We start from the raw sequence: 18014 nt of genomic DNA, 5'->3' as shown, positions 1-18014 counted from the left end.
TATAGCAGGAGTGTGGAAACTGCACTGATTTCCTCTTTGGCTGACGTGAGATGCCCCCTTCCTTACTCGATACTTACCCCCCATGGTTCTTGGACAATTCAGGGTAGGACAATGCTTCCTGCTAGTAAGGCAGATGGGGCCTCAAGCAAATAATTAGAAAACTGGCAGAGATGTGATCACATTTGATCTCTGAATTCTTACAGTATTCCACAGTTATGATAACGAGGCTTCAGTTGATTAGGGTCTGTTGGGAAGAAAAGTTTTTCCCCCTCTATCCTTCGTGATATTTTGGCTGGTCTAATGAACAACTAACAGGTTAACAGAAGAAAAAAGTTTGATTACATACATCTGTGGTGCCTATAAGACTATGAGACCCAAGGACAAGTCCAGCAATTGGGCTTTATATGCCATTTTGAACTAAGGAATGGGATAGGAGTCTGAGTCTTCACAGGGGAGGATAACTCATAGGACAAGAAGAACAGGTGTTTGCTAATTAGATATTTGTCCTGCCATACAGACAGGCCATTCAGGTCAAAGTTATCTCTGGCAATAGTGTGCTCGTTCCCTCTCTCTTTCTCTCTCTCTCTGAACCAGGCCCCTATCTAAATTCTTCTGGGCAGTTAAGGGAGAGGTAAAAGTCTTGTGGGGCATCTGGGAGGCTCAGTAAGTTGAGTGTCCAGCTCTTGATTTCAGCTCAGGTCATGATCTCGGGGTCCTAGGATTGCTCTGTGTCTTCGTCATTGTCATGGGGCTCCCCACTCAGCAGGAAATCTGCTTGTCTCTCTCTCCCTCCACTACTCCCCCTACTTGCATGTGCTCACACTTTCTCTCTTTCAAGTAAATAAATAAATCTTTAAAAAAAAAGTTTTTCTTGAGTCAGCTGGGTCTTTATTGTGTTCAGCTCAAAATAATCCACTTGTTCAAGGGAGATATTTTGGGGTTACATATTCTGCTCCCCTTCAGCTCAAATATATAGAAAGAATTTTAAAGCATTTCATTTCAAAACTTCTCTGCCACTTTTATTATTCTATGAAGATGAAAGAAAAAAGGAAATGGATGAATATTTAAATCAATTTAAAACGAATTAATCTGGGCAGACATCTGGAAGTTAGGATAATTCTTCAAATGCTGCAAACTTTCAGACAGTTGCAATTTGATGGGGTTCAAACCCCTCAGTAAACATATGAAGGGTATCACAATATGCTATCCTCAAATATGTTTCTGGTGTATTATTTTGTGTTAAAAGACCATTGAAAACCAGCAGGCACAAGAAGAACTCTACCTCCCCCAACTACCTAAAAATAGAGTATAAATTTCTTCTTATATAAAGGAAATTCACACTTATAAAGGAAATTTCCACATAAAGATGTCTCCATATGAGGAAGAAAGCTACTCTCAGAGATAACATTTATCTTCCAAGAAGCTTTTATCAGTGTAACACGACAACCCTTATTTGTCACACATTTCTTCCCCTCCCCTTCCAAAACCTGGCTTTCCTGACTAGAAGCCCTAGAACTCTTTCCTTTGTCTGACCTATGATGGTACATAAGTGTCAATCATCTGCTGCTTCCTTGAGCCATGTTTTTCTGAGTGTGTAATTAAAACTGTTTTTTCTCATGACTTTTATAACAGTTTGATTAATGGGCCCTAGACATTAAATCTACGAGAGCAGAGGGAAAAAGATTTTTCTTCTACATATGTATAACCAAATACTGAGTTATATTCTGTCTTAGTACTGAGATATATTCTTGTTCTATGCATGTTAGGCTATGAGATTATTCTTTAACCTAATTCTCATCTTCTTTCCTCAAAGAATTTCTGGGCAATGCCTCCAGAGATGCTGTCCCCAGTATCTGATTTATCATTGCATAAATGTCACATTATTGAGTGAATAGGAGTTAGGACAGAGATTTCAAAAATGGAAAAGCTACAAGCCTTGTTCCCAAGGAGCTCCTGGACTAGGGATGAATGATTCTAAATGTCTTCTGGGTCATAGATCCCTGATCATCCCTGTAAAGGTCCATGGACTGCAGCTTAAGAACTCGGGTTTATCAGGGAAAGCAGAAAGGTAAATTATACTAAAGAGTGTTTGATACCATAGAAGTCTGTATAACAATGGTTCTCAATCTTGGCTGCATGTAGAAACATCTAGCACCCTTTTTAAAAACATCAGTGCCGGGGGGCGCCTGGGTGACTCAGTGGGTTAAAGCCTCTGCCTTCAGCTCAGGTCATGATCTCAGAGTCCTGGGATCAAGCCCCACATTGGGCTCTCTGCTCAGCAGGGAGCATGCTTCTCTCTGCCTGCCTCTCTGTCTACTGGTGATCTCTGTCTGTCAAATAAATAAACAAAATCTTTAAAAAACAAATAAACAAATCAGTGCCCTGGTCCTATACCCAAAGGCCATGATTTAGTTGGTCTGATTTGCCACCTGGGTATCATGAGTAATAAAAAGGTAAATAAATGAAAAAAATCTTAAAAAAAAAAAGAAAAAGAAAGAAAGTGCACCTGGTGGCTCAGTTGGTTAAGTGTCTGCCTTCGGCTCAGGTTATGATCCCAGGGTTCTGGGATCGAGTCCCACTTCTGGGACCCTGCAGGGAGTCTGTTTCTCCCTCTGCCCTTCGCAGCCACTTGTGTGCTCTTGTGATCTCTCTCTCTCTCTCTCAAAAATAAATAAATAAGTAAATATTTTTTAAAAGAGTATTAAAAAGATCCCTAGTCCCTGGGGGGATTCCAATTCCAACTATTGGCAAGGTTCTGCAGAAGCATAGTGAGGGAGTGATTAGCTCTAGCTCTCCCCAGAGCTAAAGTAGCTCCCCTATCCATTCCCATTAGGACACAGAGACATGTAGCTGAATAAGCAAGAAGCAACACTCATCACAAGAAAACCCACCAAAAATCAAATGTGAAGGGAGAAACAAGGCTAGATCTTGGAGAACAGTTTGGGGCAGGTTGGGGGAACAGTTCAGAACTCCATATCTGAATGGAGAGAGAGCATTAAAATGCTGTTTTCAGATAGCATTTGGGACACACTCTTAGGATATGTTTGGTGATTGATAGTGGCTAAGTACCACTACATATGCCTAAACCCTTCAAAAGCTTCTAGAAAAATGCTATCACTAACAGAAATTGTGTAGTAATAGCAAGTTTTAAGTTTCTAAGAACATCCATCAGACATTTATCAGCACAGGAAACCCTAAAGCTCAAGGCCTGGTAGGACCAGACTAGAGGGAATTAACAGAGGGAATAATAATTCCATCAAAATATTTATTGAGGGCTCACTACACTTTACACATTATTTCACTTAATTCTCATAACCACCGCTAGGAAGTACTTATGATGATCTCCTTTTAACAGATGGGGAAATTGAAAGCACTTCTCTCAGGTCCCTTCCCTCTTCAGGAGCTTTGTACAGTTGCTCAATAAACTTTACTCTCACTCAATAAGTTTTGCTTTGCTGCCCAACACAGTTCATCTCGTCTACCTACCTCTTCATTCTTTGAGGCGGTGTGACCAAGAGCCACTGGCGCTAAAGGAATAGAAATCCTGTTGATAAGGGAAAAAACTGTACTCTTAGGATGGACGACCAAACCAGCAAGGGAATTCCATCCAGTCCCTGTCTCCAAGTCCTCCTGGGTTCTTCTTCCTTACCCCATTTCCCACGTGCGCCAAAAGTACCAAGTATGCAGAAGTCGAAGGGTATAAATTCCCCTCCCTACGTGTGCTCAGTGCTCAGACCTTAGGAGATCATTCTCCTCTGAGCCCGCCAGTGTAAAATAAACCTCTGATCCTCCAGTCTCCAAGGGCTGCTTGGTTCTTCCATTAGGATCCAGTCCAGGTTCCATAACACTGTAACAGTTATACTTTTACTCAGCTATTTCTACCAAAGCTTCCTGCAACTGTGTTTCATCTTCAGTGAGACTCATGGAAAGAACTCTTGAGTACAGGCTTCTGATAACCTTAAGATCCTAATACTGAACTAGGACACAGTTGGAGACACTGGTCATAATACCAAAGCTTTGGCTGCAATGTCATATTTGAGAGAGACATGCATAGACTCAGATATAATCAGAATGTTTTAAGGAAATATGGTTGACTTTATGGAGTCAATAAAGGCCCTTCGAAATTTCAGTCTGTTACCCTGCTTACAGTTTCTAGTCATCTTGTTACGGAACCTGGACTGGCTTCTGGTGGAAGAACCAAGCGGTACTCAGAGACTTTGGGGGATCGGGGGTTGATTTAACACAGCTGGGCTCAGAGGAGGTTGTTCTCCAAAGGTCTGAGCCTTGAGCACAATCAGGGAGGGGAATTAATACCCTTCTACTTCCCCATACTTTGTACTTCTGGTGCACATGGGAAACAGGGTAGGAAAGAAGAACCCAGAAGGGCTTTAAGACAGGGACTGGCATTCCCTTACTGGTTTGGTCAGCCATCTTAGGACTACAGTTTTTCCCTATTAGTCTTAGGAGAAATGTCTCTCATTTAATACCTGATTACTTGAACCATTGGCCTAAATTTGAGAACACACCTGTATCACTGCCTCCTGAAATGAATTTAACTGTGTTAATCTATTGCCAGGACTTAGAAACTGGTTCAAGAAGAGGAAACTAAATATCAACTCAACTTTCCATTTGGGAAGTTCCAAAGGAGGCAACTGTAGGGTCAAGGGCTGGCAGCTCCAAGGTGGCCCACCTAGAGTGAAGACTATCTTGAGTTAAAAGCAATCAAAACCCAGCCAATTCAGAAAAAGCTCTTTACTCACCCTCAACTGCTTAAATTTACATGGAAGGAAAAGAGAGCCTGCACCAGGAAAAAAGTTATTAACAGAGATTCCTCTTTATTTAAAAAACTTATTTGCATAACAGAGCAACCTCTGTTTACTGAACACTCTCACTTTCTGTTAATGATCTTCCTCCCCTTGCTATCCCTAGATCCCTACCCCTCTTCTTAGCTCAGGATGTCATATAAGCCTCATGTTGCCTGTCTTTGAAATTTCATGTCTGTGTGGATCCATTGTAGAATAATTTGATTTTCTCCTGTTAATTGATCTCATGTAAATGTAATCCTTAGTTTGGCTAGAAGAATCTTGAATAGAGGAAAATTTCTTCCTCCCCAAAAATGCTGTGAAACATAATTTTAAGCAGCAAATACCAAATTACCAAATTTCAAGCCAGAATAGTAAACACACTCTTTTAAAAAAGAGTGTAAAATCTACCACCAAAGGCATGGAAAAATTTAGTTCTCATTTTCTTTTTACTACTTACTTCCAAATCTATTTTTTTTTTAATGGAAAGGAATGCAAAATACAGATAAGGTAAAACCCTAAATTATTTGACTGTTTAGTTTTCTAAGACAATGGTTTCTAAAGTCTGCTGTGTGTCCTTCAGGACTACACAATACAACCCACAGGGATATCAGAAGAAACTATCACATGTCTATTTCTATTTTTACTTCATGCTTAAAAACGTCTGTGTACTACATAATGTACATTATATGTTACTATAGCAATACACATATATATGGAAGAAATGTTTGGAGAGTATTTTAAAGTCGGTTCACTCTGATTCAGTACATTTTGGTCGTATTTTGAAAATGCTGTGGGACAAACGTACTTTTTCAAAAGGAATAAACTGAAACGTACAACTAGATATATAATGTTAGATTATTGCATTTGAACTGGAAACCTTTGCTATAGTCATTTCATATACCAGAAATCACCAGGGGTACCTGGCTAGCTCAGTTGTTGGAGCATGGGACTCTTGAACTCAGGGTCATAAGTTCAAACCCCACGTTTGGTGTGGAGCCTACTTAAAAAAAAAGAAAAATCATGGTAGAGTTCTATAAAAATGTTAAATTACTGTGTTTCTTAATTTTTGCAAATTGTGAAGATACTTATAGAGAATTTTTAAATGAAAATAAAATGAAGGAAATTAAAAAAATAACAGATGAGGAAATTGAGGCTCATAAGTATGAAAGACAAAATGCAACCATTAAGGAGATAGTTTTGTTCAGGCTATTGCACTAGGGAGAAGGTTCATTGACTAGGACTATCTCAGTGAAAGGGAAGGGGATTTGGGGTTTTATACAAGCAGGTAAATACAAGGGAATGAATCTAGGGGAGTTCTGGGAAGCGTGGTGACAGGTTTTATCTTGGAATCTGGGAGGTCAGGGTCTTCTTTTGGGGGATTAGCTGTTCCTGGAATTCCAAAAAAGAGGGTGAAGGGATTTTGAAGTACAAAAAGATGGGGTACTTCTTAACTGTCAATGTGTTCTTGGGGCCCAAGTAAAATTCAATATTGTCAAAAGGTTGAAACACATGTTCAAAGTCAATTAGCCAGTAAGTAGACCAGCTTGATTCAGACCCAGTCAGACTGGTACAATCTGTTCTGGATTTGTGGCCAGAACATCAGTTTCTGCAAAAAGAGAGATTGAGTGCTCTTCAGCCAGGAAAACCAGGCCAGAGAAGACTCCAGCATGGTTCAGACCCAGTTATCCCACAAGCATGCATGGAATCAGAGTGTGTTCTAATTAAATAGCTCTAGGACCAGCCTTTGCAGAATCCAACAAACCAAGGTCCAGGCTAAGAATCCTGGTTCCTGGTTGTTCTTTCCTAGAGGGAGCCTGGGAACCGTCAAAGACACCAAGGTAGAAGCTGTCTCAGCAATCCTTCCACTTTTATACCCCCTGGGCTTGCACAGACAGGTGGGTACATATGCAGGTAGTCAGAGAGAGACCTTTTCCACTTCCATTGGACTCTTCAGGTGATCCTAGCGGCTAACTTGGCAGAGCAACTAGCTGCTTCACGTTAATTAGCCATCATTCTCATGGACTCATTAAGCAAGTTCAAGGACCTTTATTGCTTTGTTGACTGAAGGGTAAAATCAGAATGAGTTTTTAACACTTGTGCAGTTTAATAATTAAAAGGCAGAGAGGTAGTTTTGTGCTTTCTAACTTGTGGAGCTTCATAAACTTTTCCTTAGGCTGCTAATGTGAATATCCTCTTTTAGATTTATTTATTTATTTGTTTGTTTGTTTGTTTGTTTGTTTAAATATTTTATTTATTTATTTGAGAGAGAGAGAGAGGTTGAGATAATGAGCAGGAGGAGGGGCAGAGGGAGAAACAGACTCCCGGCAGAGCAGGGAGCTCTATCTACATGGGACTCAATCCCAGGACCTTGGAATCATGATCTGAGCTGAAGGCAGATGCTTAAGGAACTGAGCTACCTAGGTGCCTGACTATCCCCTCATTTAATATATTGAGCACCCACAATGTGCTAACCACTGACATAGGCTATTAGTGGATAAAACCGATAAATATGCTTCCTCTTCTGAGGCTTACAACCTAGTGAAGTAAAGAGATAATAAACATGGTAAATAAGTACATTATGGAGAATGAGAAAACATGATACGGCCTTTAGAAAAACAGTAGAGCTCAAAGTGAAGGGAACTTGGAAGTGCTGGGAGGTAGGGTTTGCATTTTAGATAGAATGGTCATTTGAGAAGTTGATACGTGGGTAAAGACCTAAAGCTGAGAGAATGAGCCTTGCAGATGTAAAAGGAAGACACTTTGGATAGGGGTTGGTGCCAGTGCAAAGGCCCTGTGGTGAGAGTGTGCCTGATATGTTCAAGGAGTAGCAAAAAGGTATGCCTGGAGCTGAAGAAGGAAGGAAGAGCATGATAGAGAGGTTAGAGACATGATGGGGGCAGATGATGTAGGCTTTAGAAGCTTTTAGAAGGGCTTTTGCTTTTATTCTGAATAAAATGGGAATTATTTATCATCATATTACTTGCACTGTTTTTGTTCTTATTTGCCTATTCTTTTTTTTTTTTAAAGATTTTATTTATTTTTTATTTATTTATTTGACAGAGATCACGAGTAGGCAGAGAGGCAGGCAGAGAGAGAGAGAGGAGGAAGCAGGCTCCTGCTGAGCAGACAGCCTGATGCGGGACTCGATCCCAGGACCCCGAGATCATGACCTGAGCCGAAGGCAGCGGCTTAACCCACTGAGCCACCCAGGCGCCCATTATTTGCCTATTCTTGGGGGAAGAGGCTTAGGTCCTTTTAGAATCACAGTGGATGCAGAACACCAACCAGAAAGATCGCTAAAGTTTAGGTGCTAGTCCAGGGCATCAGTCAGAGAATTTGGGGTCAGAAACAAAGACATCAGTGTGATACTGAAACTGAAGGGAAAAAACAAAAGAGGCCAGAATTGTAGGACTTGGCTCAACTAACTGCACCTCTGGGAAGCCTTCACTGACTTATCTCCCAGTGACAGCTGGGGACCCTTTCTTTGGGTTCCCATGGCCCCTAGGGCTTGCCCCATCATAGGATCAATCCATTGGGTTGTATTTGTCTATCTGCCTGCCTGGGAATCTTCCCTCATAAACTCGGTTTTTAAGGTTAGGGATCCTGCCTTACTGATTGTTCCTTTCCATCGTGTCAAATTCAGTTCTGTTATGGTAGATACTCAGTGAATGATTCATCAATGAATGCTCATTGTCAATTTTTGAATGCTCACTATGTGCTAGGTAGCACCTATGCATTTTATATGCATTAACCCATTTCATTCTCCCAGTAATAGAAATAAAGGCTATTCCTATCCCATTCTACTGAAGTCAGTTGAGGTTCAGAGAAGTTAAGTAATTGTCCAAAGTTACTCAGTAGGTGTAGAAGCCACGATCTCAACCTAGGCAATGGGAGTTCAGAACTGTGCTATAAAGAGTTATAAGATGGATGGATGGATGGATGGATGGATGGATGGATGGATGGGTGGATGGATGGATGGATGGATGGATAGGACACGTCAGAACTATGATGCAAAGTTTGAATCCCAGAACTTAGCGAGGATGGAAGAGATACTAATATTAATAATACAATAGTGAACAGAAGCTCAAGAAGCTGTAATTATCTGTCTACTGTTGAAAGGAAAAAAGAGGAGGAACATGGAATGTAGAAAGGGCAAAAAATGTAATAATTCACCTGGATTGCTACCATACACACTAACATCCCTCGCTTTGGGCCCTTAGCTCTCTAGGAAGCTCACCCCCAGACTCTGCTGAGATAGGGGACAAGGGTGGGAGATTGTGCCCTGAATACTCAGAGGAGATGAGGGTTTTTTCCTTTCACTTTTTGTGTGTATGTATGTGAGGTATAATTTACATATAGTGATATGCACCCATCTTAATGGTTACAGCTCAGTGAGTTTTGACAGATAAGGTGAAATTCTGAGTTGAGTCCTGGAAGAATTAACAGCAGGCTAAAGGTCAGGAGTACCTACCTGCAAAGTCATGGAGAGCTAAAAGAACATGAATTCCTTTGGGGCAGCAATTTGCAGGAACAACATGCCTTTTGAGTATGACCAGTAGATAAGTATGGAGGAAAGTCCACATATTTACAGTCAGAGATAGAAAACTAGTTTATAATGTGGAGTTTGGTTGCAGTTTGCGTGTAAAACCTTAACTCCCAATAGCAACACTTCTCTGTCTTTTGCTTTCTCTTTAGAGTTCTTTGATCACTTCCATTTCCTCTTTACTCACAGGTAGCACTATTCCATATCCAAACAGCCACAGGTTTGCTGCTTACCTGTCACCAGTGCAGTCTACTGTGTTAACCCTTACGTATCATCCAATTTCTGAAAGTGTGGAGCTATTTATTCTTGAGGATGTGGATATGTACATCAGCTGCATACAGGACTGCTGTTCATAGGCTCTGGATAAGGACACCATTCAAGAGTTAGGAGAAGGGACAAACCATCTACAGTGTAAACACATCAGCCCCACGTGGACGAGACATCCCAAACACAGTGAGAACTGAGGAATCAATTGACTGTGATTCAGGTACTCGATACATGAGTGCTTTCTATCTGCCTGGCATGTTCCCCTTCCTTTCCATTTTGACTCAAATGACATCTTTTCTCCTTGATGTCTTTTCTGGCTATGCTATTTAAAAGCCCATTCCACCCCAGTCCCACCCATAAACAGATGTCCTATGGACATTTCTCTACTTAGTTTTCTTCTTAGCACCCATCACAATCTACCAGAGTACTTATTTTACTTATTTATCTTATTTACTGTTTGTCTTCATCACTAAAACGCAAGTTCCAAGAAAGCAGATGTCTCTGTTTCCTGGTGTTTCTGCTGTAGGCAGGCACTTGTGGAATGAATGAATTATGCTAGCTTCTGCTAGGAACACAGCCGCTCTGAACCAGAGGCACATTATCTATGATAGGCATAGATACTCAGTGAATAACTCAAATAACATTAGAAGGAAATGGATGAAAAATGAATAGATGAAGGCAGAAAGTTCAAAATAACTAACAGAATCTCAAATAGCCTGCTTTAAGCTAGTCAGTCATCTTATAAATTCGACAAACTTAACCAAATTCCACCAAACATTTCTTTAAAAGGCACAGATAATGTACCTGCCTCCTTTTTAAAAGCAGGGCATAATTATAAATACTCAGACTTCAGAAGGGTAAAGGATTTACAGGTTCTATTTGCCTATTTTTAGAAAACTGTGCTCTTTGCAGATCTGAAGAAACGAACTTTTGTGGCATTCAAAACATAGGAGAATTAAACCCAGAGATGCAGATAACTAAAATTTTGAATATTATAATCTTACATATTGGGAAGAGGTGCACAGACTTCATTAACATGTAACAGCTCTTAACATTCTTCTTCCTGTTCTTCTCTCCTTGACTGAACTCTGAATTCTTGGTGATTAATTGAATTTAATTCTTTTCCACCTAAATTTTGACAAATACTCCATTGGATATGCAGCTTGTGGCAAGTTTTATTTAGTGTTAAAATAAGTTTTTATTCATTAGAGAAGCTCAGTTACATCTGTTTTTTTCAGAGATAAAATTTAAGTGAACTACATCCATCTGTCTAACGGTTTTTTATACTAAAGATTTTAAAATGAAAATGAGTAATTATTATCTTTCAACTCTTGGATTTATGTTGGATATAGACTGACTTGCTGATTTTCCCTTAAATATCAAATCAGAAAACCCTGTGCTACCACTCAAGAAAGACTCTGTGAATTCTCAACTTTTGTCTTTTTCTTCATTGACCTTGTCAGTGACTTTTCAAATGTAGTGCAAGATTTGCAACAGAGTCCATAGGGATTCTGAGGAACGGTACAGGCTATGGGCCCCTTCTAGCATTATAGCATTTATGCTTATGTTTCTGGTGTAGATTAACAAATATTCACAACATTTATTTTTTATTTATTTATTTTAAAAGATTTTCTTTTTTTTATTTGACGGAAAGATCACAAGCAGGTAGAGAGGCAGGCAGAGAGAGAGGGGAGGAAGCAGGCTCCCCGCTGAGCAGGGAGCCCAATTCAGGGGCTCGATCCCAATCCCGGGACCACGTGATCATGACCTGAGCCAAACGCAGAGGCTTTAACCCACTGAGCCACCCAGGCGCCCCTAATCACAACATTTAATGAAAAGAAAATATAAGTACAATCATTCATTCAACACATATTTTATCCAGTATATACTAAAAATGTTGGAATAATGTGAAGCAGGGATTACAGCTGTGGACAAAACAGAGATAGACCTGCTTCCCATGGAATTTACATTCTCGTGAGGGCAAAGATAACAAACAGGAAAACAAGTAAATGAGCAACGTAATTTTAAATATGAGTAGTACTCTAAAAAGAATAAAGCAGTGTGACGTGATGGAGGGACAGAGCAGGGAAGGAGGGATTTTAGAATGGGTGCTTAGGAATGGCCTCTCTGAAGAGGTGACTTGTGAACCAAGACGTGAATGACAAGAATAAAATTAGTCTAGAAAGATGTGCTGAGAAGATAATCGGTAACTCTTAGCATTCCATGGCTGGCAAACCATTGTCAGTTTTCCAATCTGGTTTTTATTCTTCCCCAACATGCACCTGCTGCTTTAGCCAAGTGTGTGCAGAGAGGGACAGCCCTCACCTCACCCCTCCACAGAGGTGACTTCTTTTTCATTAGACCCAGATCACCTTTCACAAACCCCATAGGTAGAGATGCCTCTGACCTATGAATCCTAGTGTTCCTTACGAGATAAAATAGAGATGGGGAGAGGAGAATTTTGTGGCACCGTTTGGCATCTGGGGAAACCATTCCCTCATCCCACCCACCTTCACCCTGTGGGGAAGAGAATAAAGTTTTGTGTGAGGAGGACTCCACCAAAGGTATCAATATGCGAGCTTTAAGAACTCAGTGTCCCACCGCTTAGGGCACCAGTCTGTGAACTCCCAGCAGATGAGCATTTGGAACATTGACCCATTTGAGATCTGATCAAACGCCAAAGGAAGATTCCTCTTGCTTATTTCCACGGGGGCATCTGGCAGCAGAAACTTGACACTATGTGTTATATCTAGGAAGGAATGTTCCTGAACCTGCCACCCAGATTCTTGTATCTAGGAGCATTCTAACAATAAGTGTCCCCCCTCCCCGTCATGCTTCTCCTGCTTCTAAGATTTTTGAATTCTAGAATGCTCAAACCTATCCAATCTGCCCATGTAAACACTGCCCACCATTCAAAGCCCTCTCTTCCCTAACGCCTATTTTTTAGGCTTTTCTGAGGCCCTGCTGTGCTTAGCATATTACTCTCAGAGTCTCTGATTTAGTATATCAGTATTTAAAAAAAATAATAGTTTTGGAGTACAGGTCTATTACTTCATTGCTTAAGTTTATTCCTAAGTATTTTATTATTTTTGGTACAATTATAAATGGGATGGTTTTGTAAATTTCTCTTTCTGCTACTACATTATTAGTGTATAGATATGCAACAGACTTCTGTATTAATTTCATATCCTGTGGTTTTACTGACTTCATGCTATCAGTTCTGGTAGCTTTTAGTGGAGTCTTTAGGGTTTTCAAAAAGTAGTATCATGTCATCTGCAAATAGTGAACATTTTACTTCTTCCTTACCAATGAAATGCCTTTTCTTTCTTTCTTTTTGTCTGACTGCTGTGGCTAGGACTTCTAATACTATGTTGAATAAATAAAATCAGTATCCTTATAAGCCACTTCTCCCAGAGTTTATGATCAGCCTTATCCGAGAACTTCCTTTCCATTTAAAGGAGATTTGAGGAAAGGGAAAGCAAGTAGACAAGTGGGAAAGAGAGAAGGGTGATCCCCTTCTCTCTCCAGTTCTTTGGTGACCACAGGGAGAGACCTTCTCAATTTAGATGAAACTGGTCTTTCTAGTTCAATGTCACCATTCTCAATGTAGAAGGTTCTCAAACTCCAGGAGGCAGAAGAATCACCTGGGTAGCTTGCTACAAATGAGGATTTCTAGGGATCAACCACAGAGAGCCTTGTTCAGTTAATCAGGTGAGGCCTGGGAATCTGTATTTGTAACCAGCACCTCCAGGTCATTGGGATGTTGTTTACCTGTGGGCATTTTGAGAAACACTTGCATAATGGATAGTAGGGGACCATTGCCCACCTCTGACTTCTTCCTTGTGTGACAGGGCACTCTGTTTTAAGACAGGATCCTAACACTCTCATTCATTTAACATGTATTAACTTAAGCCGAATACTATACTAGACATTCAAGGGAGTAGAGCCATAAAAATATTTGGGACATACTTACACTAAAAAAATTATCCATCGCTTATCTGAAATTTACATTTCACTGGGCAGAATTTTATTTGGCAATAAAATTGGCAGGGGTTAGGAACTGTTGTAGATTGGTTCCTCTGTCAAGCAGAAAACTGAGATGGAGTTTAGTGTGCAGAACTTTTACTAGGAAGTGTCTTTGAGATCAACACACTCAGAAGGGGAAAAGAAAGCTGTACTGGGTTGAGAAAGAAGGTGAACTGAGATGTAGGCCCAATGGCCTCAAACAAACCTACAGGCAACCAAAAGCATCCAAGTTGTCTCACATTGGGCTGAAATGGCTGGGACTTTCTATCCCTGCTTCCATCCATCATGGGGTATAAGCTGTCCTAGGAAAGCTGTGGCCTCTGTTGCTGAAGCTGACCCTGAAGGAGCTGACAACTGAAGTTTCCTTGCTAACAACAGTCCTAGCAGCCAAAAAAATCCTTCCCTGAAGGATGACCTGGGATTCACCATTCCTGTGTCCGCTACAAACTCTTGAGATCTAGCAATGATCTCAGTGGTTCCAGTCATTCAAATGTGGACATTAAAAATTAATGTGATCTTGTATTATACTTGAGAGATAGTAATACCTGGTTATAGTGGGTGAAAAAAATTTGTTTGGCAAGAAGCCTCTGGCCTATAGTCATATATTATCATTGGCTTTCTTGAGCTGGTTCATAGTATGACATAGTATGACTTTTAAACACCTACAGCCCAGAAATAGGTTTCTGAAATTTGAATGTGTGATTCATAGTGAAATATCTCAAGGTTTAAGGAAGAGAACTGATGGAAATCTGGGATCAGTAGTTAATCATCGGGTAAAGAACCCCTCTAATTCCCACAACCCAAATGAGGAGTAAAGCATGATCAGTTTATCCAACACTGTATCATGGTTACCTTGTATCCCATTATTCATCCATCCATCCATCCATTCATCCATCCATCTAGTACTAATTGACTTTGTTCATAGAAGTAAGGGCTCTGATTCCTCATGTAGTAGAATTTCTGCAAGCTTTCCATTAGTACAATTTAAGTGCAGAATGAAAAGCTCTTCTTGTTACTACTGTGTTCAGGTTTTTAATTTTTTAAAAATACTTTCCAATGCCTCATTCGTTTTTCTTTGAGACAGGTATCAAAGTCTCTTTTTCCTTTACATAAATAATTTGTTTTAAAAACACTGGTTCCTATAGCAACTTCAAAGGTTAACAGCACATGTAGGCCACAGGAATCTTCAGAAAATTGTTTATGATAGAATTGCCAAGTCTTCCAAAAAAAGGAAGAAGAAAGAAAGGAAGGAAGGAAGGAAGGAAGCTGCTTAAAACATTTAAAAGCTGCGAGCGAAACACACACATGGAATTTGCTGATGGTGTAATGTGGGATTTTCTGCATTCTAGCAGCTTATTAGGAATGTAAGGGACAGAATTCCCTGAGATGGATGGGTACACACCATGCTAGGAGCTCTGGGGCTAGAGAAAAGGGATGGGCCCTAACAATAGTGACAATAGTATTTTTCTGCTGTAAAATTTCAAAGGGGCCTCTTGGAGAGCTGGGGTTCCTCATCTTTGTCAGATGGTAGGAAAATGCATAAGGTTTGGTACCATCTTCTTGATTTTATAGAGGAGGAATAAGAAGCTCAGAGAAAAATGATGCTTGGGAGATCAAAGGCCAAGAAGACTAGAAGGTAGAGAAAGAGGATAGGGTGGCTATGAAAATATACCACCTGTATTTTCTACTGTGAAGAGCAAAATTCCCTAGCTGGCCACAACCTCTGCCCTTTCTGCTTCTACTGCCTCCATTGTGTTGGGACCTGCTTCCCAGGGCTGCTCCCTCCAATGACTGAACATGGCAGAGGGACTTAGTTGAGCCCATTCTATCAAGAGGACCCTGACTTTGGCTTGACTCCACATCAGCTTTTCCAAGACTCTTCCTTTCCAATCTTCATTCCTTTCCAGTTTTTAAAATGAAGTAATTTATCTTCTCATTACTGAGTTAAAAGAATTATTTATATATTCTGGATATAATTCTTTGGTCCTATATATGTATATGAATATTTTATCCCATCACATGACTTATCTATTTCTTTTCCAATGGTGTATTTGAAAGAGCAAAAGTTTATAATTTTAATGAAGCCTGATTTATCAATTTCCTTTTATATTTTGTGCTTTTTGTGCCCAATCTAAGAAATCTTTGCTTACCTCAGGGTCACAAATATTTTCTACTATATTTTTTTTTACCAGGTTTATATTTTTATTTTATTTTATTTTTTTAAAAGATTTTATTTATTTATTTGACAGAGAGATCACAAGTAGGCAGAGAGGCAGGCAGAGACAGAGAGGGGGAAGCAGGCTCCCCGCTGAGCAGAGAGCCCAATGTGGGCCTCGATCCCAGGACCCTGGGACCATGACCCGAGCTGAAGGCAGAGGCTTTAGCCTTCTGAGCCACCCAGGTGCCCTATATTTTTAAATATTATATTTAGATTTATGATTCATCTTAAATTTTTATGCATGATATAAAGTAATAGTTGAGGTTTATTTTTTTCACATGGATTTTCAGTATTTCTAGCGCCATTTATTGAAAAGATAATTCTTTCCCTTAATACCTTAATAAAAAATCAATTGACCATATATGTGTGGGTCTATTTTAAGATCTTCTATTCTTCTCCACTTATCTATTTGTCAAGTCTTATGCCAGTACCACTGTTTCTTTCCTTTTTTTTTGAAGCAGTTCCCCCACCTCCAGTTTTATTTATTTATTTTTTAGATCAACCTAAGTATACCTTTTTTTGGTTAAGATTTAATTTATTTATTTGACAGACAGAGATCACAAGTAGGCAGAGAGGCAGGCAAAGAAAGAGGAGGAAACAGACTCCTTGCTGAGCAGAGAGCCCGATGCAGGGCTCAATCCCAGGACCCTGAGATCATGATCTGAGATGAAGGCAGAGGCTTTAACCCACTGAGCCACCCAGGTGCCCCCCCCCAGTTTCATTAGGAAATAATTGACATACATCACTGCATGAAGTTTAAGTATGCAGTATAATGGTTGATTTACATATATCATGAAATGATTACCACGGTAGCTTAGTTAACATCCATTATCTCATAGATAAAATAAAAAGAAAGGAAAAAGATTTATCCCCCTGATGAGAACTCTTAGGCTCTACTTGTAAGGTTTTGCAGGCGATGTAAACACAACACTAGGTGAGGTAGGCGCAAGGCAAGATTTATTAAAGGCATCCTCTGGTGAAGTTTCAGGGCTCAGGAGAAGGGGAGCCAGGAAAGTCACGCCGGGAGGGGGTGGGCACCCTCAGGCGAGGTTCCTGGACTCTGGAAAGGGGAGTGGGGGAAGTCACACTGGGAGGAAGTTGGGGGGGGGGGGGCTCGGGCCAAGGTAGGGCATGGGCTCACATCCATATTTGGTGATCAGAAGGTATGGGGTGAGGGCTCCTGATACTCCTGTTTCCTGCATAGGTATCGGGTTACCTATGGAGATGTGACCTGGGTGTACACCCTTTTGGCGGGAGAGTCTAGGGTTAAGGAAGGGGGGGTGGACTGGAAGATGGCAGCCCCAGCGGTCATTTCTCTTGTTCCTCCTGACGACCCAACACTACTTTTCTTAACTGCTTTTCTATACATCATCTAGCAGTGCTGACTATAGCCATTGTGTTGTAGTGATATCTCTAGTATTTATTTATCTTATGACTGAAAGTTTGTACCTTTTGACAGTCTTCCTTCAAACCCTCCTTTTCCCTTCCCCACCTCTGGTAACCACAAATCTGATCTCTTTTTCTGTAAGTTTGGTTGTTTTTTCAGATTCCAAATATAAGTGAGATCTTACAGTATTTATTTGTCTCTGTCTGACTTATTTCACTTGGGGTAATGCTAAGTCCATCCATGTTGTCATAAATGATAGAATGTCCTCTTTTTTTAAGGTTACATAATATTCCATTGTATGGGTATATATACCACGACTTTATCCTGTCATCCATCAGTGGACACTTAGGCGGTTTTCATGTCTTGGTTATTGTGAATAATGCTGGTATGAACATGGAGGTACAGATATATTTTCAAGTTAGTGTTTTTGTTTCCTTTTGATATATTCTGAGGAGTGAAATTGCTGGATCATATGGTAGTTCTCTCTCTCTCCATTATTATTATTATTATTATTGGAGGACCTACGTACTGTTTTCCCAAACTGGCTGCACCAATTTACATTCCCATCAATAGTGCACAAGGGTTTCCTTTTCTTCACATGCATGCCAGCATGTGTTATCTCCTATCTTTTTGATGATGGCCATTCTAACAGATATGATGTGATATCCTATTGAATGCCACTCTTCTTGCTTATGGCTCAAAATCAAGTATTGTAAGTCCTCCAACTTTGTTCTTTTCTTTTGTTTTGGCTTTTCTAGGTTTTTACAT

At 40.2% G+C, this 18014-nt stretch overlaps 1 long non-coding RNA gene across 1 annotated transcript in view; it reads left to right on the top strand.

The window, feature by feature from the left end:
- Positions 1-18014, top strand: part of LOC132016638 (uncharacterized) — a 223481-nt gene that overhangs the window by 122113 nt on the left and 83354 nt on the right. The window lies entirely within an intron of this gene.

This window comes from Mustela nigripes, chromosome 4, assembly GCF_022355385.1.
Source record: "Mustela nigripes isolate SB6536 chromosome 4, MUSNIG.SB6536, whole genome shotgun sequence".
NCBI lineage: Eukaryota > Metazoa > Chordata > Mammalia > Carnivora > Mustelidae > Mustela > Mustela nigripes.
This window is presented reverse-complemented; position numbering and strand designations above follow the sequence as displayed.